Source organism: Rhinolophus sinicus, chromosome 14 (genome assembly GCF_057876585.1).
Source record: "Rhinolophus sinicus isolate RSI-liver-muscle chromosome 14, RSI-T2T, whole genome shotgun sequence".
Taxonomy (NCBI): domain Eukaryota; kingdom Metazoa; phylum Chordata; class Mammalia; order Chiroptera; family Rhinolophidae; genus Rhinolophus; species Rhinolophus sinicus.
In genome coordinates, this window is record NC_142514.1 from 140,541,577 (window position 1) to 140,565,997 (window position 24,421).

At 48.3% G+C, this 24,421-nt stretch overlaps 1 protein-coding gene across 6 annotated transcripts in view; it reads right to left on the reverse strand.

The window, feature by feature from the left end:
- The window catches only part of P2RY6 (pyrimidinergic receptor P2Y6), a 34,006-nt gene extending 17,800 nt beyond the window's left edge, over positions 1-16,206 (reverse strand). For 2 of the 6 annotated variants that reach the window (XM_088791580.1, XM_019744356.3), the window contains exon 1: positions 6,961-7,070. The gene's annotated coding sequence lies outside the window, so the exon portion shown is untranslated. Of the gene's footprint in view, positions 1-6,960; positions 7,074-16,077 lie in introns of those variants that run through there. The other 4 variants (XM_019744357.3, XM_074335802.2, XM_019744360.3 and 1 more) reach the window with 4 other exon arrangements.
- Positions 16,207-24,421: the final 8,215 nt, after the last annotated feature.

The following is a 24,421-nucleotide window of genomic DNA, read 5'->3' on the forward strand; positions in this document are numbered from 1 at the left end:
ACTAAAAGGATTCCCTCTACTTCCAGTGCCCCTTATGAGAAGTCTGAGGTGAGAAATGTACTTTCAAGTAGAATCTCATGACTCTGGCTGCCTGTCAGATTCCTGGACCCCTCCTGGGGAGGAATGTTTATCTGTCAAGCAACTCTTGCAATGGGGCACCCCTCCCCCATCCCATGCGAATCTTGTTTATTCAAGGGGGGCACCTGACCCAGAGCTGATCAATCAGAGCATCCATCCAGACCCCTTACAAGTGATTGGTTCAGGGGAAAGCAATTAGAGTTTGCCCCAAGAATTTTGGTAGAATTAGCATGAAAGGTTCTCTCCCTTTTCCTCAAGGATTAGTAGCTGTGAGGGCCCTGGCACTTATGGAAACAAGTTGGTTGGGAACGTAGGAAGCCAGTGTGAAGTCAGGAGAGAGGATGAAAAAAGAGAGTACTGATGGCATCATTGTAACTGCTGGATCTAGCCATGTCTGATCTAGGTCTACCTTGGACCCTTTCTTTACATGAATTAATACCTTTCTTGCCCAAGCATTTGTCACTTGCAAATCAGTCCTGCCCATATATGACACCACAAACACAGGCAACAATAGGAAAAAATAGATACATTAGAATTCAAAATTAAAAACGTTTGTTCATCAAAGAACATTATCAACAGAATAAAAAGATAACCCACAGAATGGGAGAAAATATTTGAAAGCATATATCTTTGATAAGGGATTAACATCCAGAATATATAAAGAACTGCTACAACTCAGCAACCACCACAACAAAAACAACTCAGTTCAAACATTGGCAAAAAATCTGAAGAGATATTTCTCCAGAGAAGATATCCAAATGGCCAATAAGTACATGAAAAGATGCTCAAAGTCACTAATCATTAGGAAAATACAAATCAAAACCACAATGAGCTACCACCTCATACTAGTTAGGATGTCTATTATAAAACAAACAAACAAACAAACAAAAAACCCAGGAAATAACAAGTGTTGAAGAGAATGTGGAGAAATAGGAACCCTATTCATTATTGGTGAGAATATAAAAGGGTGCAGCTGCTGTGAGAAACAGTGGCGGTTTCTCAAACAAAAAACCAAACAAACACACCCTAGAATTACCATAAGATCCTGCAATTTTACTTCTAGGTGAAAAGAATAAAAGCAGGGCCTCAAACAGATATTTATACACCAATGTTCATAGCAGCATTATTCACAATAAGCAAAAGGTAGAAACAACTTAACTGTCCATCAACAAAAGAATGGTTAAACAAACAATGATATAGCCATTATACACACTGGAATATTATTCGGCCTTAAAAAGCGAGGAAATGCTACAATATGGATGAACCTTGAAAACATTATGCTAAGTGAAATAAGCGAGACGTAAGAGGACAAACACTGTATGATGCCACTTACATGAGATACTATTATAAAAGAGTCAAATTCATGGAGACAGAAAGTAGAATAATGGTTACCTGGGGCGGAGGGGGGGCGAAATGGGAAGTTGTTGTTGTTTAATAGGTATAGAGTTCCAATTTGGGATGATAAAAAAAAGTTCTGGAGATGGACAGTGGTGATGGTTGCACAACAATGTGAACGTACTTAATGCCCCTGAATTATATATCCAAAAGGGTGAAAATGGTACATTTTATGTGTGGTAACAAGAAATACATACGTAATTTCTTTGTCCCTGGCTCTTGACAGAGTTCCTAAATCCCTTGGAATTTCCTGAGTGATAGGAACATCTTTTGTTCTAATGAGTTGACTTTTGGCAGGTCCTAAATGACTTCAAGATGGGGGGGGGGGGGGGGGCTGGTCACCAGAAAGACCAAACCTTGATTTCGTCTTGGAACTTTCAGCCGCATCCCCTTATCTCCAGGGAGGGGAAAGGGGCTGGAGATTGAGTTCAATTACCAATGGCCAATGATTTCGTCAGTCATGCCTGCATAATGAACCCTCCATAAAAAACCGTAAACAAGAGGATTCAGAGAGCATAGACGTGCTGGGAGGTGGTGTACCCGGAGAGGGCATGGAAGCTCCACTCTGTGCCTCTTCCATTTGACTGTTCCTGAGTTGAATCCTTTATAATAATGCGGTAGTGGTAAATAAAGTGCTTCCCAGCACTCTGTGAGCCACTCTAGCAAATTACCGAACCTGAGGAAGGGGTTGTGGGAGCTCCCCATAAATAGCTATTTGGTCAGAAGGACAGGAAGCCCAGGACATGCAACTGGCATCTGAATTAGGGGGGCAGTTTTGTGGGACTGAGCCCTTAACCTGTGGGGTCCGTGCTACTACCTTTCAGAGTTGGTGTCAGGAGGGAAAAAACCCTACACATGTGGTGGGATTGTGAGTAAAAACAGCTCATTTTATGTCACATATATTTTACCATGAAAAAGATTAAAATGGTAAATTTTATGTTATGTGTATTTTAGGACAGTAAAAAACACAAACAAAACAACCCTGACCATTACATCTAAGTGTGAGGAGAGGGAACTGGGCCTTGAGGGACAAATGCTAATACTGATATTCTCCCTGCTACTGTTGCTGTGAGGAACACATTTCTCCGTCGCTAACTAAGAGACTTAGGTCTTCTGCCAGCACCCATAAACTGTAGCCGGCTCACTGGTAAGTGTGGTAAAATCGCACACCCCTCCCAGTTCTTGATATTGCTGAGTCAGAATTTCAGGCGGGAGATATAGGAAATTTCTGTTTCTGACAATTTGTTACGATAGTCAGCCAACTCAGGCTTGTGGGAATCTTGCCCTAGAGCTAAGTCTCGGAAGAGTTGGTTTCCCTAAGGAGCTGACACTTTCCTCTTGCTTCTCCTTCTTCGTTCCAGCTGCTAGGAAGCTCCTAGTTGAGTGCCCATGCTCTCCTACCTTAGGATCAAAGTTAGTCTCAACCTGCTGTGTAACTTTTATATTCCTGCTCCTGTTTCGATTTTTTTTTAAATTAAGATGTTATTCACCTACCATAAAAGTCACCCTTTCAAACTGTACGATTCAGTGGGTGTTAGTATATTCACAAGACTATGCAAGCATCAATCACCACTATCTAATTTCAGAACATTTTCATCAAAGAAACCCCGTACCCATTAGCAGTTAGTCCTCTCTCCCTCCTTCCTGTGAAACTACTTATCTACTTCCCATATTTGTGGCTTTGTCTATTCTGGACATTTTATATAAATGGAACCTTATGTGCCATTTTGTTTCTGGCTTATTTTGCTTAGCTTAAAGTTTTCAAGATTCACCCATATTGTAACATGGATCAGAATTTCACTTTATGGCTGAATAATATTCCATTGTATGGATAGGCCATATTTTGGTTATCTGTTCATCAACTGATGAACATTTGGGTTGTTTCCACATTTGGGCTCTTATGAATAACACTGCTATGAACATTTGTGTACAAGTTTTTGCGTCAGTGTATGTTTTTTATTTTCTTGGGTGTGTCCCTAAGAGTGGAACTGCTGGGTCATATAGTAGCTCTATGTTTAACTTTTTGAGGAACTGACGAACTGTTTTCCAAAGTGGCTGCACTATTTTATATTCCCATCAACGGTATATGAGAGTTCCAATTTCTCTAAAGCCTAATCAACACTTATTGTCAGCTTTTCATTATAGCCATCCTAATTGTGTAAAGTGGTATCATATTAAGATTTGGATTTGCATTTCCCTAATTGCTCTTTTTTTTGGTTGTCATTCATATTTTCACATTTTATTTTATATATTTCTGATCTGAGGCCTGACATCTTTTGTGGAACAAGTACTCCATAGAGTAGGAGAGTCATGGGTTTCAGGGCCAGACAAACCTGTTCTGAATCCTCCCTCTGCTTCTATTAGCTCTATGACCTTGAGAAAGTTATGTCACACTCTGAGTCTCAGTTTCCCTTCTTATTAAACACAGGTTACAGTATTAACCTTTCATGGTAGTTGCTATTATTTAAAGATAAATCTATAATAAAGCTGTGGAGTGGGCATGGCACAAAATAGGTCCTCGATGGAATTTCGCTAACTAGTCTGACAGTCTGACAGGGAGATTTCGGGCTTGCTCAGGGCACCTAGGCTGCGGACTTTAGATTTTAATCTATTATCTGCTTTATTGTGGCAACTTTTTCCAACAGAGGCCTCACACATCAACCTCTCTGCACTTCTATTTCCGTTTTGTGACATGAGAAATGAGACTGTGCACCATAATGTCAAGTATTGGTAAGTCTATAGGGTTCATTCTACCCTCTTACAAATTTTGTCTCTTGCCTCAACCATCAAACTAGCTGCTGCCGAGAGGATAGATGAAGGACTCCCCAGGGTGGAGAGGAAAGTAAACTAAGGTTTCCTAAGAACTTACAAGTAATGTTATGTGTCTTATTTTATCCATTCCATGAGCTGGCCAGGTGGGTTCTATTACCCCATTTTACAAATGAGGAAACTGAGATTCCAAGAAGTTAAATAATGTGTCTGAGATCACACAGCCAGTAAATGCTGGCACCTGGATCCAAACCCAGCTCTGATTTCAACATCTGATTTTTTCCCCTGGTTCAGAGTGTTCACCCCACCCCACCCCACCCCCACCAGGAGGTACTCAGAGAACTTCAGGCTGACCCGAAATGTCTGGTTCCCATCCCACTGGCATGACAGAGACAATGTCTTTCTTCACTCTGAGCTGAGATCTGCCTCCTAGATGTCACAGGTCAGCTCTCTCCTGGGGCCACAGGACAGCCCCTTACTCTGTTCCAGGCCATGAAAACAAGCTTTGCATTGCGAGTCAGGATGCCAGGCTCTGCCTTGATTACTAGACTTAGCCCACCAAGCCCATGAGTTCTTTAAGCGGAGGGCTGGATTGACTTGACCCTGGGTCCCTAGGCCATCTCCACAGACCCATAACTTCATCTTGAGCAGACGTGTGCTCCCATAGGAGCTCTTAACGACAGGGCTGGTCCTGGGACAGGGGCCCAGGCCAGGGCACTGGCGTGTCTAGAATCAGAGGAAGAGTCAGAGCTAGGCCAGAAAATCTCGACCCCAGACTGAAATAGAAAACCATTTCAGAGACAAATGGGGAAATGCTCCTGAGACAGGAGGGGTGGGGGTGGAGTGTTACTGGGAAGAGCTGTAGACAGCTTCCTGAGAGGCTTGACTGGCCTCTGCTGCAAAGGGAATCTGTTGCCGGGCTCTGCCGACTCACCCCTCCTCTAGGGAGGACACATTAGAATCCCAGGTCCCCCACTGGACAAGATTCTTTAACTTCTCTGAACCTCAGCCTCTTCAACTGCAAAATGGGGAAACAAATAATCTTGGCTGCATTTGCTTTTATGTGAAGCACTTAGCACACAATAGGTGCTTAATAAATGATAGCCATTAATAATATCACTTAACCTTCCTTTTCAGCTCAATATTGACCTAATGATTTATTCATTTGTTCTTTCATTCATTTATTCATTCAGCCAACCAGCCACCACATGCCCACCAGGTAGGCCACAGCAATTAAGGATAAAGTTTTGGGGGTTCTGTAGGAGTTAAAACCCCAGCACTGCTACTAATTAGCTAGGTATCTCTGGGAAAGCCATTTTTTCTCACCGAGTTTTCATTTCCTTGCTTGTAAAATGGGAATGATAAGAGCACCTCTGGGGGGTGCTGGGATGTTGCTAAGTCAATTGGATAATGGTGTGAGAGCTGCCAGAGCAGAGCCTGGGAGGGAAAAGCAGGTGGCAGGTGGGCTACACAGAGGAACCAGGCAAGCTGCCAGCCCTGCAAAGCAGGTTGTGTGGGAGCGCCAGGCAGCTGGGCCTCCAGGGACAGCCACAGGATGAGGTGAGGGTGGGCAGGAGGGGAGAAGAGTCGGCAGGCTCAGAGACAACCGCTAGGTTTCCGGACCACGGCCCGCTCCCTTTCTGGTAAAGTAAGACCAGTGAGGAAACACGAGAAATGATTGTAAGAAGTTTAGAGAAGTCCCAGCCAAACAAGGAGCCTTGGGCAGTGTGGAGTTACTCCAGCACACCAAGCCAGGGGAACGTGTGCACTCACACACATCACACACACATGCACACACACTCAAAAGACGCACATTCTCATTCGTGCATACACACCCAAGGGCTTGTACACACATGCAGAGGTACCATTAGAGGCACAGCATTTTATAGTTTGCAAAGAGCCTTCTCATTTATCACTTCATTTGATACTGAGGGGTGGAGAGAGTGTCCCTGAATTGGCTTAAGACCCATTCTCAAGCTGGCAAGAGATGTAAATCCCAGATATCTTCAAGAGGCCAGGGCCCATCCAATGGACTGTGCCACCTCCATTTTCTTCTCCCATGGTGGTGTCAGGGGGGGTTGAAAAGCAATGGAAACCCCAGAAAAGTTTTACCCCAGCTCCCCCAGATATACTTGTTTCACCCTGCTTTGTTCCCCTTTAGCAAGCCACACCTGGACTCCGGGACACACTTTCCCCACTGGTTACGTGGGGTCAACTGTCCTCAGATGTCGCTGGGATGGCAGAGGCCAGAGCTTCCCAAAGGCCTCCTCTGGGGACTCCTATCCGGCCATCTCATCATCCTAGCCTCTCCTGCCACAGGCTTCTCCCCTAGGGACCCTCACCACCAACAGGCAACACTTGACAGTTTTCAAATACTCAGGGAGAGATCACTGTCTTACCATTTTACAGAGTCAGAAACTGAGGCCCAGAGAGGAAAGGTGTCCTGTACCACTCCGGACTCACACCCAGGCTGATGTGGCTCCCTGTCCTGCCTCCGCTATTTCACTCCTCGACCATGGCCCAGTCGGCCCCCATCTCCTCTGCCCTCCACGCTGAGCAGCCTGCAGGCTCCAGACACAACCAGGTGGAGGAAAGCAGGAGGACCCTCCCCACCCCGAGTCTGTACTCCTGTCTGGATGAGCCACAGTGGACTGCACAGGAGCTCTGAGAGGGGGTGGGGGCTCAGACATCCTCCCAGTATTGACCCAGAGCACTCACCCCAGAGTTACTGAGCTCCACGTTGGTCTGTGAGGTGTTGGAGCAAATTCTGACGCCCGGAGCAGCCCCTACTGCTAGCTCGTCCTTGTGCCCCAAACTGTCACGTGCACGTCTCACACAAGTCCCAGAAGGCAGCAGGAAACCGAGAAATGCGAGGAGGGGAAGTAACTTGCTGCAGCACAGAGCTGGCAAGCGGCAGGGCTGGGACCCAAATCCCAAGAACATTCCAGCTCAAGTCCCTACCATCAAGACGGACTCAGCCCCTACCCAGAAGTGAGCAGTCACTTCACCCTGAGTGTGCTCATCAGCTCAGCCCTGAGGGCTGTGGGGAGGGTCGAGTGGGATGACATTTAAGGACCAGGGCTTGGCACAGGGTAGGCACTCCCTGGGTGACCATTCTGCTCCTCCTCTCCACCCCATGCCTCAGCCCACTCTTGGCCTTTCTCAAGTCTGGAGAGAGTCCTGGTCCTGCTCTTTGCTGCCACAGGGAATAACTAACGTGGTTTTCTCAGCAGTGCCTGGAAGGTCCATTAAGAGAGGCTGAGATCCTGAGATTGATGGCTCTGTGGTCTGAGGCTCTGACTCCATGGGTCCAGATGCCACCCTCTCCCCTTGGGAACTGAGGATGGCTCCTCAGATGGAGGGTGACGTGGGGGCAAAAAGCTGCGCCAGGTCACCATCCCCAATCCATCCTTGAACTTGGGCTTGATGAGGAGAAGCCAGCCAGGGTGAGTCTGCCTCGGGCCAATGGGGACCTGGGCATCCCCCTGTCCACAAGATAAGTCCTCCCTCTTTCCCCCTCCTCCTTTTTTATGGGTACTTATTGGGCACCCACTCTGTGTAGGTAACGTTCAAGGCACTTGAGAGCATAAAATAAAGTCCTTGCCCTTATAGCACCTATATTCTAGTAGTGGAAACTAGTTTATTTTAGTTAATGAGTAAATACAGAAGATGCCAAAAAATGTATACACATTTAAGTAAGGAAAAAACTGTATTAAAATTGTAATACTCAATATATACCGATAACAAAAGATGAACACAAGTCACATGTATACTTTTTTTGGCACCCCTGATATATAGCAGGTCAGGTAATAATGAGAGCTAGAGAGAAACATAAGAGAAGGGAAGGGGCAGAGAGCCAGAGGGCTGCACTCTTAGATGGGCTGGACAGACACCATGGGGATTTGCGGGGTCCTCTTCTCCCAACAGTCTCCCGCCTAGCCTGAAGGAGACCCCAGTTCCTGAGCTCCCACTCTGTGTCAGGCCCTGCCTTGGTGGATCTCAGCAGTAGGCCAGGGACCAAGGCCAGGGCTCCCTGGGCACAGCTCAGGACCACCAGGACTTCGGCATGGAGCATCCTGGGCCTGCCTTCTGCTCACAGCCCCGCGGAAGCCCCATCTGCAGGCTCAGAGAGGGAGCACATCCTCCAACCAACCCCAATATTCCAGTGTAGCGAGAGGGCCCTGGGTCCAAGGAGGGTTAGGGACTGGCCTGGATCACACAGCAAGGCAAAGTGTCCTTGTTCCCCCTCCTGCCCTCTCCTCTGGCATGGCACAAGCGTTGACTCAGGGCTGAGCCTCACAGCAGAGTGCTGGCCTGTGATGGACTGTCTGGGTCCTCAGCCAGCTCCTGGTAAAGGAGGACGAGGTGCTCTTCTGTTGGGCCCACCCGACCCCAGGATGCTAAAGCCATTTTCCCCAAGCCCAAGCTCAGGAGACCGAGAGTTTTGGTCAACTATGCCTCACCTTGCTGTGTGACCTCAGGCAGGTCCCATCCCAAGTGGGCCTTGGTTCGTTCATCTATCAAATGGAGGAAGTGTAGGCACCTACATCTCAGGGCTGTCGTGAAGAATGAGCAAGACACTGGCAAGAAAGCAGTTTGCAAAACTTAGGAGCTCCCCAGACGACAGGGGTTGTTATATGCTCAATATCCCTGCTCACTGAAAACCAGCCTCTTCTTGCAAAGCCCTGGGGCAGTTCCCAAAGCAAGCCCTTGACCCTTGATGGGAAATAAGTGGAAATTCCACAGAACCCGTTCTTCAGAAAAGACAAAGCCACTAACCAGCTGGCAGGCAGCTGACAGGAAGGGCCCCTCCTCTGTCCTTGTAGAGAAGGTGAGGAGGGAGAGATGGGAAGGGACAAGGCTGGAAGCCTGGGAAAGCTTATTCTGGGAGGAGAAGGTATAGGCCTGAGATAATTGAGAGGGTCACCCAGCCCCCTCAGGCCCTCAGGTTGGGAGAGGACGGAACTGCTTGAATGTCAGGTACACACGTCTGCATGGAGGGTGTCAGCCATGTGTGGGTCTGACCTGGAAGATGCACACGTACTCACACGTGTTTGGAATTGCACCAATATGTGTACAGCATGTGTGTGTATCTGTGCAAGAGGGCCTGGAGTGTGATGTTTGTTCACACGTGCGTTTGCCTGTGCCTCTGCCTCTGCCTGTAGTGTATACATATGCACACACATGCCTACCCCTGGGGAGCCCGCAAGCCCCCGGTTTACAGGCTTTGTTTTCGCAGGTTCAGCAATCCTTGCCACAATCTGGCCCAGGTGCCGTGGGAGATTTGTGGGGATCCTGGTCACTGCAGGCTCCTTATTTTCCCCGGGAACTAAAACAGACAGGAGGAGGAAGGCTTAGAGTATTAGCTAGGGCTCAAATTCTCCCGGTTCAGCCCTGGGTATAGGCACCTGCGGGGGTGCAGGAGATGGAGTGGGTGTTGGGGGGGTTTGGTGTGTGCCCAAGGCTAAAGCCCTGCCTCCACGGGTCCTCAGATCCCCACTGCCTGTGGGCACTGACCCCTCCACAGCCACCCTCCTGCCCTCTGTCACCAGCAGGAATCCGTGAGCTCCCGTACAGTAGGTAAGCACTTTACAGTCTACATCCCACATGTCCTGTATCATGCTCACCGACTTTCTGCCAGGCTGACCCTAGAACCCCGTTTTTAGAGGCCCCAGCCCCACGCAGCCACTGCCAGCTGGGTCTCAGAGTCACCCCTCCTGGCCTTGGGCTAGGCTCACAGTACAGTTTGGGCCATTCCACTGGGTGGGTCTCACCACTTTCTGAACCTTGGTTTCCCCAGCTGCAGATTGGAGCTATTCCTGTCCATGTGAGTCAAGGACTGAGAAGGGTCTCTGTGAGCCAGGGACTGGCAGGAATGGTTTCGCCCACATCCGGGCACCCAAGTTCACTGCCCATTGGCCCCTCGCTGCTTCCAGAAGTCAGGAGGGAAACACTACCCTCAGCCCTCTGTCTGAAACAGGAGACCGTCTGGCCCCCGTCTGAGGGAAGAGACTTGGTCCCTCTGGGATTCAGATCACATCCCGAAGGATGCTGCCCCATTCAGGCTTGCAGGCAGCAGGCTTGGTAGTCCCTCAGATGGGGGAGGCTGGTCCCTCTTGCTGCACTTCAGTTTTCCTTCTCTGCAACCTGGATACCTCGCTCTGTCCAGAGTGTGGGGTCTGCTGTTTCCCATGCAGAAAAGCACAGCGGGACCACAGAGACCTGGCAAAGGAGGAAAGAGTCCGTGCCCATGGGTGCAATCCCGCCCTGGGGTGTGCACAGCATACTCCATATAACCCACACAGGGCCACACACGGGCATGTGCCCAGGCACCTGCCATACCCGGAAGCACACCACGCCCATCACGCACACGTGCTCCCACATTGTGTGCATCCACACAGCCCATGCAGGGCGCTTGCACAGCTCGTCAGTGAGTTTCACACAAAGGACCTTCAGAACCAGGAAAGAGATGGAGGGGAAGAGCTGAGTCCTCAGATGCCTGGGCCCTTCCTTGGCTCCCTCCAAAGGGTTACCAAGGATACAGATGGCTTGTCCTCTCTAGCCATCCTACACAAGCCCTGGCCATAATGCTCCAAGAAAGCAGGCAAAGGTCCCTTTAGGAATGTGGTCCCTGACCTGCCTGGCCAGCCACCAGCCCTGTGTGTCACCAGTTTAAAGTGACGCTTCAGGCTAATTAATCTCCAGATTTGGAAGCTTAAAGGGCAGAATGTGAGTAAGTGGAGTTTTAGAGGGGACAGGGCTATTCCAGGAAGAGAAAGCACAGCCACCCCCCTGGAACCCTTATTTCACTCAATTTTTGGTTCATTCACTCATTGAATCCACTGAGCTCTTCTGAGTGCTGGTGACCTACTGGTAAAGAAGAGCATCTTATCTCAGACTCAGCTCAGAGTCCAGCCTTCTCAGAGCTTCAAGATGGAGGTGGGGGGCACCAGTCCCAGGCTCCTCCATTCATTACCCTCTGGATCTCTGCAATGGATCCCAGCCATAGCCTGACCTAAGTCCCCACGGTACAGACTGAAGTGTGAACTCTGCTCAGAAGCTCTGGCATATCCGAGAGTATGTCAGGAATGCACTCTGAGGTTCTGCCTCGACCTACTGTCTCAGACCCCAGGGATTGATATGTCTACTGACATTTGAGAAGCACTGGCCTAGAACATTCCATACAGAGCCAGTCTCTTCTCCTGCCAGCCCTCCCAGGATGGCTACGATACATTCGGATAATAACTACACCGGCAAACACAAAGTGCTTACCCGTGCTTATACTATCTCATTTAAAACTCACACAGCCTTATAAGGGAGCTACCATTATTATCCCCATATTACAGATGGGAACATGAGGCACCTGAGTGGCTAAGTAACTTACCCAAGCATCTCCCAGCTAGTAGTAGCGGAACCAGGGTTGGAACTCAGTGCTTTGAACCAATACACTGCCCCATTCAGCAGCAGTATCTTCATGTCTGGTGGGGTTAGTGTGATGGGCGAGGCAATAAAGAAAAGTGAAAACCCAAGGAGCCAGTGGACCGCCTCCTAAGAATCTAGGAACTACCAGGTGTTACTTATTGATTGCTTTAGAATTTACAACTCTGTCTATAAAGGAGTTCAGACACTAGCCACGTGTGCCACAGGATCTTATTGGAGGCGGTAGCAGAAACCTAAACTAAGATGGTGGCTGAGCTTCCTGGCAGCCAAAGTTAAAAGGAGGGAAGAGTGGGGCTGCAGGTGGGGAGGTTGTGAGGATTCCAGAGCTGGGCCAGAGTCACTGAGATGGAGACAAGGGACCAATGGAGACACATTTGGGAGGCAGGTTCAATGGGGCTTGACAACTGCATGGGGGAAGTGAGGAAGACGGAGAAATGGAGGAAGGAGGCCAGGATGAACCCAAATCCCTCCTTCTGCCAGAGTAGCTAGAGGACAGAGCACCCAGATAAGGACTGGGCACAGTCCCTCACAGTAGGTGCCTGGTAAATGTGTGCCACCTGCCACCCTCTCTATTCATTCCAATACCTGCTGAGACAGGCCACGCCCACCTTCACCCTGCCTCACACAGCCTGGAGGCCCAGGTCCCTTCTGGCCTCCTCTTCCACCAACCTCTTGGGGGTTCCTGTTTACCACAGACCCCACCCCCACGAAGCTACAGTTATTTCCTTCAACCATCAGCTCAGGGGCTGGGTGGGGGGGTGATCATGGGCAAATAATGACGGATGGCATCGGGAATCCACAGGCCTGCTGCCCAGGGCTCAGGGCAAGGCTGGCAGTGGACATGCTGCAGGGCAAGGGGTGACACTGGGAGGTCCCCCACCCCCAATCTCTTAAACTGTTCGCCAATTCTGGGTTCTTCCAGAGGACAAGCCCCCCTAATTCTTTTAGTTCTGGGATCAATTTCTCACATGTGGGCTGAGGCTGCGTGAGGTAGAGTGGAAGAGGGATCACCGTCCTGGTGCCTTGGGCTGTATTTTCACATCTCTTCACTTGATCATTCGTTTATTCATTCACTCCTCATCCATTCGACTAACGTTCACAGATTCGCCCAAGGACCAGGCGTCCCACAACGGCGCTGACATCCTCAGTGGTGCGAAAGAGAGGTCAGGAGTTTCAGTCCTGGGTGCCAATGTGCCAGACGAGGAAAGTGAGGTCTGGAGAGGGATAGTGACGTGTCCGAATTGGGACTGGCCATCAGCTCCCCGCTCTTCAGACCACGCTGAATTCCAACACGATTGTGCATTCATGGTGGGGCTTGTGTTAACACCTCAGCAATCTTTCTACAACCTAAGGTGTTTGGAGTGTCTCTCAGACAGAATGAAGTTTGCCCCTGGGGTCTTCTCAGCCCCATTTCTTTTTCTCTCTCTTCTTCCTCTCCATGTCCCCTCCAGAAAAAAACGAGTGACCACACAAATCCCTTATCCTGAGGGGACTGATGACAATCTAGACCCTACCCTAACCTTCCCTCTCCTGTGCCATCCTCCCTTAAGAACCACAGCTGCTCTGAGCATCTCCAGTGTCTGGATGAGGAGGGGCCCTGGGTTCACAGTCACCCATCCAAGGAGCCTGTGGCCACTTCAGAAGGGAACTTCCTTCACTCTATAGAGAAGCTACAATGGCTGTGGCTGGCTGTGAAATGACCTTTCCTGGGGCTTCTCAAATAATTCTGCAGTAGACCTTCTCTGGTAGTTTATAACCTTGAAAGTGTCAGGCTGCCAGAGCTGGGATCAGAATCCTTGAACATTTGAACTGGAATCAGAAGAAATGTTACAGCAGGAGTCCAGAACATTCGAGTTTGGATTGTAGACTTTTAGAATGTTTGAGTTGAGATTATAGACTCTTAGAAGTAGGGCTATAGAATCATAAACAATTATAGCTGGAATTGTGGATGAAAGGAAATCAGGGCCAGAAGTGATGTCAACATCCCTCTGTCCCACCTCCTTGACAGCTGAGAAGAGAGAGCTGGCAGTGTCACCCTGTCACTGGGGGCTGGGCCAGCCTCCTGCTGCTCGTCAGGGTTCCATCCTCCAGACCTCAAGGAGCAACTCTCAGGGCCTCTGGGCTGAAGACTCATTGTCTGGGGACAGTGGGGACACTGGAGACAGTGATCTGCCTCTGCCCTGGCCCAAGCCTTGCTACCGGCCCATCATAGCACCCTGCCACCACAGCAGATATATTTAGGTGCCCTCCTTAAATATGTTCCCACAGCTCCCAACACTGCCTTTTATGTCTCCCCATCCTCTGGGGCCTCTGGGCACCTTCTCTAAACCGATGCAATGACGTCACCAGGAACAGGGCTCTTGCTCTGCCAACGCAAATGTTTTCCCCCCAAAACGAAGCTCCTGGTCCACTTCCAGCCTTGCGCTCAGACCCGCCGGCTCTAACTCTGACTTTGCAGCCTCTCTTCAGCTCCCAGAGCCCGCCTTGGCTGCGGGAGCTCACATCCCTGCTCCTGCTCCTTTTGACTGTCCTCATTTCAGGCAGAGGGCACCCCTGCCCCCGCCAGTCCCCAAACACAACACAACACAACACACATACACACACTCAATGGCACAGGCCAGCATTTTTCTGTTGCTCTGGTGTTTGTCGGGAGAGGCCTCTATCCACGCCCCCGCTGCGCTTGCACTTCTCCCCAGCCTGTCTCCCACGCCCCATCCCAGGCCTTGCCAGGGGCTTGGCATCTTCCCACTTCAGACTGAAGCTTCCCAGAAGCCAGATCATCACTGAGAGTTCAACAATGATAGAGCCTGGGGACAGGAATGGATCCCCCAGACATACTTAACTGGGGAGATTCTCAGATTCCTACCTTCCCAGTTCACGGGAAATCATTGGTTCTGTGGGAATTGACGGTTCCTGGGTGGGCAGGGACCCACTCCTCAGGGGGGACGCCGGCATTATCATAGTTTTATCACCAGCTGTTAAGGGTGATAATGGTGTTATGTGCCTGAGACTGTGCCAAGCACTTCATATCCAGGCACTCAGTTGTTACAATAACCCTACAAGGCAAATACTATTAACATCTCCATTTTTTGAAGGAAGAAACTCAGACGCAAAGAGATTTTGCCCCAAATCCTTCATGTAAATAGCTGGAATTTAAACCAAGCCTGGACAACAGAACCACCTTGACAGTTCCAGGAGGTCACCTGCTATGGGAACTCCCTTCCCTATGGTCTTCAGGGGTCCAGCAGCCTCTTCTTGCCCAGCCTGTGAAGCAAAGGTGAGAAGCTCATAGGTGGCCAGGGCTCCTCCTCAGAAGCCAGCTCCCCTGCCCCTGCACTAGAAATGACCTAGATAGACATCACCACAGTGCCCCATGCAGGACACCCCCCACACCACTGTCATCCCTTCCTTCATACACAGTACACACGGCCTTACACAACTCCAGCTTCCTACCACACAACTATGCTGCACACACAGCACAACCTCACACCAACCACACTCCCTCAGGAGCTCCGGGTCCTGCCATCCCAGCTTGGAGGACAGGCAGGAGATTCCTCCTCTACAGGTGCCAGAGGGCTCCGACCTCAGGATAAACCCGGCTCGTCACCAAGCCTTGAGTCAACTCACTGGATGGTAACTTATCAGAATGATATTTTTACATTAAAACAAATGCAGAAATGTTACAGAGAGGAATGCAAAATTCACATGAAATTTGAAGAGTAACAGAAGCTTCCTGAGAGTGTGCATGTGTGTTTGTGGGAGCTGGGCACTATTTGCACTTCCTCCACCCAGATCCGGGGTGAGCTTTCATTCTCCCAAGCTCTTAGGGGTGCTGGGTGGAACAGTCAGAACAATCCCAGGGTCATGGGAAATGTTCTGTCAGTGGTAACAGATGCACAAATGCTTCTCACCTCCATTACCTGGCTCAGCACACCACACAGGGCGATGGACGTGTCACACTCAGAACCCACATTTAACAACTTGCACAATACACATGTACGCACCAAAGTGCCACGGCTCCCAACACAGTGTACACACACCATGGGCACACACACTGAGCCCCTAAGTTACTTTGCCACAACCAGGGCTATAGATAGGTACCACACACACTTCTTGCACGCCGACACACAGCACAATCCATTGGTTATACTGCCTGGGCACACCACACACACACACACCACACTAACTGACTATAACCCGGCATACACACATTGTCCATACCAATCTCTTACCTACTGCCCACATCTCACACACACACACACACACACACAGACTCACCTCCGGAAACTCCACACTCCACACAGGCAGCGACATGAGCCAGGACTGGGCCGACCTACCTCGTCCCCACGCCCTGCACCTACTGCCCCTGGGTACCCCGTCCCACACAGCCCTTACCTGGGTTGCGCAGCACCATCCGGCACTGGGCCTGGGACGTCACTTGCTCTGGCGCTGGCAGGCAAACCCACAAACCGAGGGGCAGCACTGGCAGCGGCTGCAGCTCCAGCCCCCAGCGTCCACCAAAAGGGCGGGGAGGGGGTGTGGCCAGGCGGCCTCCGCACCTCCGTGGGAGTCACGTGCAGGCAGGAGCGGGCTGGACTGCCAGCCCCGGAGGAAACCGGCGTCGGGGGACAGCGCTATGGGCCGGGACCGGGACCCCTGAACTCCAGCCCAGGATTTCTGGCAACTCCTACCCTTCCCTGGCCTCAGTTTCCTGTTTGTATTGAGAGCCGTGGCTTAAGTGGTGATTCCTCAGGTCTTTTCGGCTCTGACATTCTACAGTCCTGGGATGGTGACCGAGAGGGAGGCATAATGATACTAAGTGTTCTCTCTTTTTTCTTTCTCTCTTTCTTTCTTTCTTTCTTTCTTTCTTTCTTTCTTTCTTTCTTTCTTTCTTTCTTTCTTTCTTTCTTTCTTTCTTTCTTCCTTTCATTCTTTTTTTAAATTATTATAATTTTGGGGGGAATATTGGGGAAAAGTGTGTTTCTCCAGGGCTCATCAGCTCCAAGTCGTTTTGTCCTTCAATCTAGTTGTGGAGGGCGCAGCTCAGCTCCAGGTCCAGTCGCTGTTTTCAATCTTAGTTGCAGGGGGCACAGCCCACCATCCCATGCAGGAATTGAACTGGTAACCTTGTTGAGAGCTCGGGCTCTAACCAACTGAGCCATCTGGCTGCGCCCTAAGTGTTATTTCTTGAGCACCTACTATATGCCAGGCACTGTGCTAGGTGTTTTAATAGTAACTTTATTTAATTACTGTAGCAATTCCAGAGATATTCTTAACCTGATTTCACAGGTGGGCAAACTGAGGCACAGAGAGATGAAGTGACTTGCCCATGATCAACAGCTAGAAAATGGCAGACATGAGATTTGAACCCAGGCAGTCTGACTCCAGAGCCCAAGTACCCCTCCCTACAGAGTGGGTTGGTGGCACTTTCCACACCATATACTGCTCCCAGATCCTCATAATCCCAGGAGCTTGGTGCTACAAATCCATTTTACAGATTAAGAAACTGAGGTTCAGGGAGATTATTTTTACCTGGGGTGACCTAGAGATGGGATGTGGGGTGGAATGATGCTGGGGATGGTGAGTGTCAGGATAGTGTAAAGGGACAGCACCTGGCACATAGTTGGTGCTCATCAATGTCTACATGCCTCTCCCCTTCCCTCTCTTTTATCTCCTAATATCTCCTATGGACAATGGCCTCTAGTTCCCTCATCCCTGAAACCTTCCCTGATCTGTAGCTCTCAGACAAGCCAGCCCCTCCTCTTAGCTACCAGTGCAACTTTTATTCAATAGTTGTTGAGTTACTATGTGCCAGGTTCTGTGCTAGGCACTGCGGATGCACCTGAACAAGACAGTCCAAATAGCACTGGCCTCACGGAGTTATAATCTGGTGAGAAACACAGATGTTAAACAAATAGTCACATACATTTATACATAATTACACACCACAGTAAGTGCTAAGAAGGAAAAGTGGAGGGTTAGAGGAGAGATTATAATGGGGGTGGGTGGGGAGTCATCTAGTTTAAATTGGGAGATTTGGGGAGACTTCGCAGAGTAAATGCCACTTAAGCTGAGACCAGAGTGAGAAGTTGGCCTCAGCCAGGTGACAGTGAGGAGAGGAGAGTCCCAGGCAGATGAAATTGCACAGAGGGCTCGAGATAGGAAAGGGCTTGGCAATATCCAGGAAATGAAGCACAGCTGGGGGGGGGGGGGGTGCCCACAAGCCAGGAGGCATGGTTAGAGGTGGGGCTGCAGGAGCGGCAGCAGCCAGTCCAGCAGTGCCTTATGGCAATGGTCATGATTTTAGCCTTTGTCTGAAGAGCTGTGGGAGTCACCATAGCATTTAGAGCAGCAATGACATAATCAGATCACATTTTAATATATCCCTTGGGCTACTAGAAGGAGAATGAGGGATGGGTTGGAGGGACAAGGTGACAGCAGGAGCCCAGCTGGGAGGCTATTCCATAGTCTGTGAGAAGATGATGGCAGCTGCCCAGGGAGGACGTGGGGGATAGAGATCTGAGGACAGGCCCAGGGTGTTTGGTGCCATGGGCTGTGGCTGTGGCCACCTCTCCCTAACTGAAGCGGCCTTGAGGTAAGGCCTTGTCTGATTCAAGGGCCAGCCTTTTGTGGAAAGAAGGTCTTTGCCTATGACTCAGTGGACTTGGGACCCTAGAAATCCTCACCTAGGGAAATTCTCCCCTCTCCCTTCATGGTGGCCTTTCCAAATCTTCCCTCTCCATAAACCCTAACTCATTGAAACCCCAATCTTAGCTACTGACCCCAACCCTCTACCTGACTCACTAAAGAAAATTCCCTTACCAGTGATCACTGGCTTTTCCCTGTGTCAGGCAGACATTAAGATTGAGGCCAGCTCCATGGAGGGGGCTCACTTAAGTTCCTGCCTCTAACCTCTCTGCTCAGCATCAGCCTCCCCAAGAGGTGGCCCTTTTTTCACCTGAGGTGAAAGCCCCAGCTGTGCCCAGAGCTGCTCTTCTACACCTACATCTGCAGCCAAGCCCCCATGCCCTCAGGTACCCCACTCTCTCCTGGTCTCCTTCCCTGCTGGCGTATTGTCAACAAAAGTTCACTGTCACCAATCTAATGCCAACAGTAGTCCCCAGTCTAGGGTGTGGAAAAAGGAGAAACTTTAGTCAAATGAACAGTTTGCAAATGGGGATACACAGCCTCTGGTGGAAACCAAAAGTGGCTTCTTCTCCAAGACAAAGGGAAGGACACCTTTTATAGAGAAAGATCATCCTATTTCCCAATTAATCCAATTTTATGCAAATGAGGAATCCAAATCTGCAGTCTGATTGGTCGAAATGTCACAGTCCTGATTGGAATTGTGTGTTCTGATTGGTTGCTATGGAGCTGTTCTGATTGATCACTATAGATCCAAACGAGGACATACATCTATGAGTAAGCTGCACAGTTCTAATTGGATGGGGCAGGTCTCAGTCCTATTGGTTGAAAGAAGATGTCAGGAACTCCCTTATAAGGGTTGACTCAACAGCAGGAACACAGTGCAGGCGGCTGGCAGCTCAGTCTGTAGCTTTTCCCTGAAATGCAGAGTTCATGAGAGTCCTCTGTCAACAATGGCTCCTAGAGTCTGGTTATGAATTTAGGCCCAGTTAACCATGAGTTGTTCTTCTTGGCAGATATATTCCTTCTGGGGTAACACACTATGAACATGCTCCAGCATCTCCGTAAGCCCTGCCTTGGAGCTACCACCTTCAGGTACTGCCCCCCCTCTTCCCTTTCCTGCCAACAGCTGGGGAAGAGTTACCTCCTCTGCAGTCCTCTGCCCATTTATCTAGTCTCTGCCTCCAGAGCACCCCAAGATGGCCCCTCCAAGGACCCAGGGAGCTCCATGCCACAGAAGGAGTGGACAAGAAGTCACTACACGGACACTGTCAAGAGGTCCCTACATGTGGCCCCTGCAACAACCTTCTGGGTTCTCCTTCCCAGATTACTCCCAGGGATCTGTCCCCCCATCTTCTCTGCTCACTCTGTACATTTGCCCTGGGGGATGGCAGTGACTCTCCTTAAATTACCCTACCTCCAGCCCAGCCTTTCTCCTGCACCCCAGACCTATAGCTCCCTGGACATCTCCCCTTCAATTACTGAAGTGCCCTCTTCTCTACAATAATCTCCCTCCCCATGTCCTCATCTCCGTGAAGACACCATCAGCCGTCAGCTCAGGTCAGCCCCTATAGCACTCAGACAGAAAGCCAACCCTTCCTTTTGTCTTCTATCACAGCTTATAATCAACAAACATTTATTGAGTTCCTACTATGTGCCAGGATTAAGGAAGGATTTCTTAAACAAAAACAACAAAAAAGAAAAAAAATCATGACGGAAAAAATTGATAAATTCAAGTACAATGAAATTTTAAAAATTCTCAATCCAAATACACACACACACACACACACACACACACACACACACATATGTGAAAAGACAGGCCACAAACTGAGAGAAGATAATTGCAACACATATGGCAGACAAAGGATTATTATTCAGCATATATAAATAACTTCTACATGTCAGTAAGAAAAAGCCAAACTACCTAATAGAAAAATGAGCAAAAGACACAAACAGACATTTCACAAAAGAGAAAGCAAGCGTGGCAAATACACATATGAAAATGTGTTAACTTCACAATTAACCAAAGAAATTTCAGTCAAAACCACAGTGAAGTACAATTTTACATACATCAAATTAGCAAAAATTGAAGAGTTTGATAATACCAACTTTGTTGAGGGTGTGGAGAGATGGGAACTTCAGTGCACTGCTGATGGGACTAGAAATTGAACACACCCCAAATGAAGAACAATTTGTCAATATCTAGTAGTTGAAGATGCACAGAACCTAAGATAGCCATTCCGCCTCAATGTACACACCCAGGAGAAACTGGTAGTTGTATAAAAATGTACATCACAGCATTTTATCTAAAGCAAAACATTGAGAACCATCTAAATATCCATCAACAAGAGAATGAAAAATATTTTTATTCAGGTATCCCTTGCTATTTGAACTCTCACTCTCCCAATGTTTGTTCTAATGACTTGCAAAAATTTTACTAGTAGAAAACTCGACTTAAGGGATCTGCGGGTGCTTACCAGCGTGCGTCTGGGTGTGAGGACGTGGAGTGAGCTGCACTAACTCTGCTCTTCTCCCAATAGGATAAGACTGTGCCACATGCTCATGTTGCTTACGCTTATTTGGTACATAATTGTTAACCATCTTCCCCGCATTATTAAAAGAAATCGTCTTCCAAGAAAGTGGAAAAGGCTGAGAAGAAAGTAGGTGAGCCTGAAAGCCTTAGAAAAGCTCTTACATTAGAAGGAGCTGTGGAAATAATAAACTCATTGAGAGGGCTGGTTTTGTGAAAGGTGTGAGCTGGGCCATCCTCCTCCATCACACACAGGAACTGCCCTTATGTGTGAGAAAACAGAACAAGCTCATTCACTATTAGAGAATGAAGTAATCAGTGTTTTAAATGCTTTAAAAATTTCTGCAATGATGGAAATATCCTATATCTGCGGCCCAATACGGTGGCCTCTAGAACCGTGTGGCCACTGAGCACTCGAAATGTGTCTAGTGCAACTGAGGATCTGAAGTTTTTAACTTTTAATTATTTACATTTAAACTGAAATAGCCTCGTGTGGCTAGTAGATACCATATTGGACGTATGTAACTACTATGCAGCTTTATACTACACAGAAATCCTTGGCGATTATTTATAGACTTAAATAATTTTAATGATATTTGTGGGAAATTAGTTGAAGTTTTTGAATGAGCTGGGAACATACTATTGTTTTCCAGCTAAAATTCTATAATATGAGCTTTCACTATCCACACATTAGCCATTAGGAATGGTCTCTGTTCTGTTAACAAGGGAGGACTGTATATTCATATAACAGATTGCGAGACAACAGAGGACAATGGATGAACCAGAGCAACACATAGCAACAAAACTAAATCTCACAAGCATAATGTGAGTGAGAAAAGTGTATAGAAGGGTACACACAGTATGATACTATGAAACATACAGTTTTAAAACATGCAAAACAATACTAAACTGTAGCAAGCATATGAGGACATGAATGATAATGAGCAACACAGTAGAGGGCACCTTTGAGGGGAAGGAGGAGGTGAGCTTGTAGGGGACACACAGCCCTTGTTTCTCTTTTGACTTCCCAAGGCCCCTGCATGCTCTGCAAAGACAGAGGGTGAGCAGGGCCAGCACAGGGAGGAGGCATCTCCTCTCGGAAGCCTTCTCTCTCCCTCCCCACCAAACATGGCCCTGGGCCTCCTCTGGGCTCCCAAGTCCCCAGTCTTGGCGTCTGACACTCCCTATCAATCCAGCCTCATGTTGCCTCTCTCCACATGTTTCCCCCCACCGGGCGGAGAAGAGAAGTTCTTCCAAGGCAGGCTCTGTGTCTGTTGTTTACCAGCCCTATTTTTCCCACATTTAGCACAGCGCTCTGTAAAGATCTAAATGAAGGCATGAATATAGGTTTCTTTCGGGATTTCGAGTCATCATTTCTGTTCCTTTGACCCTTGCTATGTGTCCAGGCATGGTATGGGCGCTGAGGATACAGATGAATTGTCCATGGCTAGTGCCCTCAAGAAGTGTCTGGTGTGGAGAGAAGATAAACCAGGACATGTGGGCATTGGGACACAGAGACATGCACTGGGGCCTAGAAGCCCAGAGGGGTCCTGGCTTAGCCTAGGGACAGGGAGCACAGGGGAGGTCAGAGTACAAGTGTGTCCTAAGCTGGGTGTTCAAGGTCTGGGGTTATCTGGGTAAAATCGAGGGAGGGTATTCTTGGGAGAGGAGGCAGTATGCAAAGGCCTGGAGGTGAGAGAGAACATGGTGGATTCTGGAAACCTCTTGACGCTCAGGCCTACTGGAGAGTCCAGTGAAATGAAGAGCGGGACGTGACAAGGGTGAAGAGGGCCAGGGGTCAGTAGGTCCTTGAATACCAGGCTGGGAAGCTGGATTTATCCTGAGGGTGAGGGGAGCCATGGAAGTGTTTAAACAGGAGAGAGACGTAGTCAGAGTTGTGTCTTAGCAAGATCGTTTGTCCGGGCTGCTGTGTAGAGGGGCAGAAGAGGAGGCAGGGACCAGTGACGAGGCTGGACCAATAGTCCAGGCAAGTGGTGGCCAAGGAAGTGGGGATGGAGGAGGGGTGATAAATGAGGAGCTGACTAGAAGGTGGATTGTGGAGCTTTTTAGGAGGTAGAATCAGCAGGACTTAAGCAGATTGGATGTGAAAGTGAGGGAGACAGAGATGTATTTTGGTTTGGGTTTCCCCAGAAGCCAACCCTGAGGCAAGGATTCAAGCATAAATAGTTAATTTCTGAGATGATCCTAGGAAGCATCCGTGGGGGAAGTGAGACAAGAAAAAGACGCAATACAATTCTGGGCGGTCAATATCATTGGGAACCTCTGAGAGGTGGCACAGAACATTTAAATCTAGAGATTAGATCTGATTCAGGTTCGATTTTTGTTTGGCAAGAATTCATAGGTGATGGTGTGTACTTCCTTTCGTTAGGCGAAACGATTCCTGGTACTTACCGTGACCGACGACCAACACCACCTTAGGAAGCAAGCTGACCACCGGTTAACCCCTGAGGGATGGGTCCCTACTATCTGAAAGGAATATTCTTGCATAGATAAGTGGGCCCATTAAATTGTTTACTGCTTTGGATTATACAGCTCTTAACGACCACGACCACGTATGGGTTGGATAAAAGCCACCTTTGTTAGCCTGCGCCACGTGGCTACAGGCATCTGTGTTAGCACGGGCCACTTGGCTATACATCACAAGCCCCACCTGCTTTTGGGTGCAGAAATCTGTTGTCTTGCTGCTTTCTGTCCATTAGTTACCTTTATAAACTCTTGATGTAATTCTGGCATTGTCAGTCTTGGCCCCGGAAAAATTTTCCCAACACCTTCTGCACCACACATCATTTCTAGTCCTCTCTTTTTTTGTGATGTTAATTTTGGTCAGCGGGTTCAGGCGTTAAGAGACTGTTACATCCATTAGCAGCCGTTGGTGATCACTGCCTCGACATGTTCAATAGAAATATAATCAAGGCACACAGAATTTAAATTATAAATTTTATAATTTAAAATTTTCAAGTAATTACATTTAAAAAATAATCAGAAACAATGAAATTAATTTTAGTCATATATTTTATTTAACCCATTATAGCTAAAATATTACCATTTCAACATGTAACCAATATGAAACATTAATATTTTACAACCTTTACTTTTGCACCAGGTCTTTGAAATCCAGTGTGTCTTTTACGCTTGCTACATGACTTCATTCAGATGAGCCACATTTCTTTTTGTCTAAGCAATTCTTTTTTTATTGAGATAGAATTGACATATAACACTGTGTAAGTTTGATATATTTATACAAAACACTCTTGGTTTGATACATTTATATATTGCAACGTGATTACTGCAGTAGCACCAAACACCTTTATCATATCACACAAGTATAATTTCTTCTTTTGTAAAACAAGCTTTATTGATGTGTTACATCTGGACATGCTCTCTTGTCCCTGTGTTAAAGGCTACGAAAAAGAGTTACAGGGAGTTATGAAAAACTCTGCGTCAGTCAGGGATGTGAAAGAAGGATGAGTCGGAGTTGATTAGCCTGCAAGAGGGGAGCTTTAGAGTAGAAGAGCTTACACGCAAAGACCGTGCACCAGG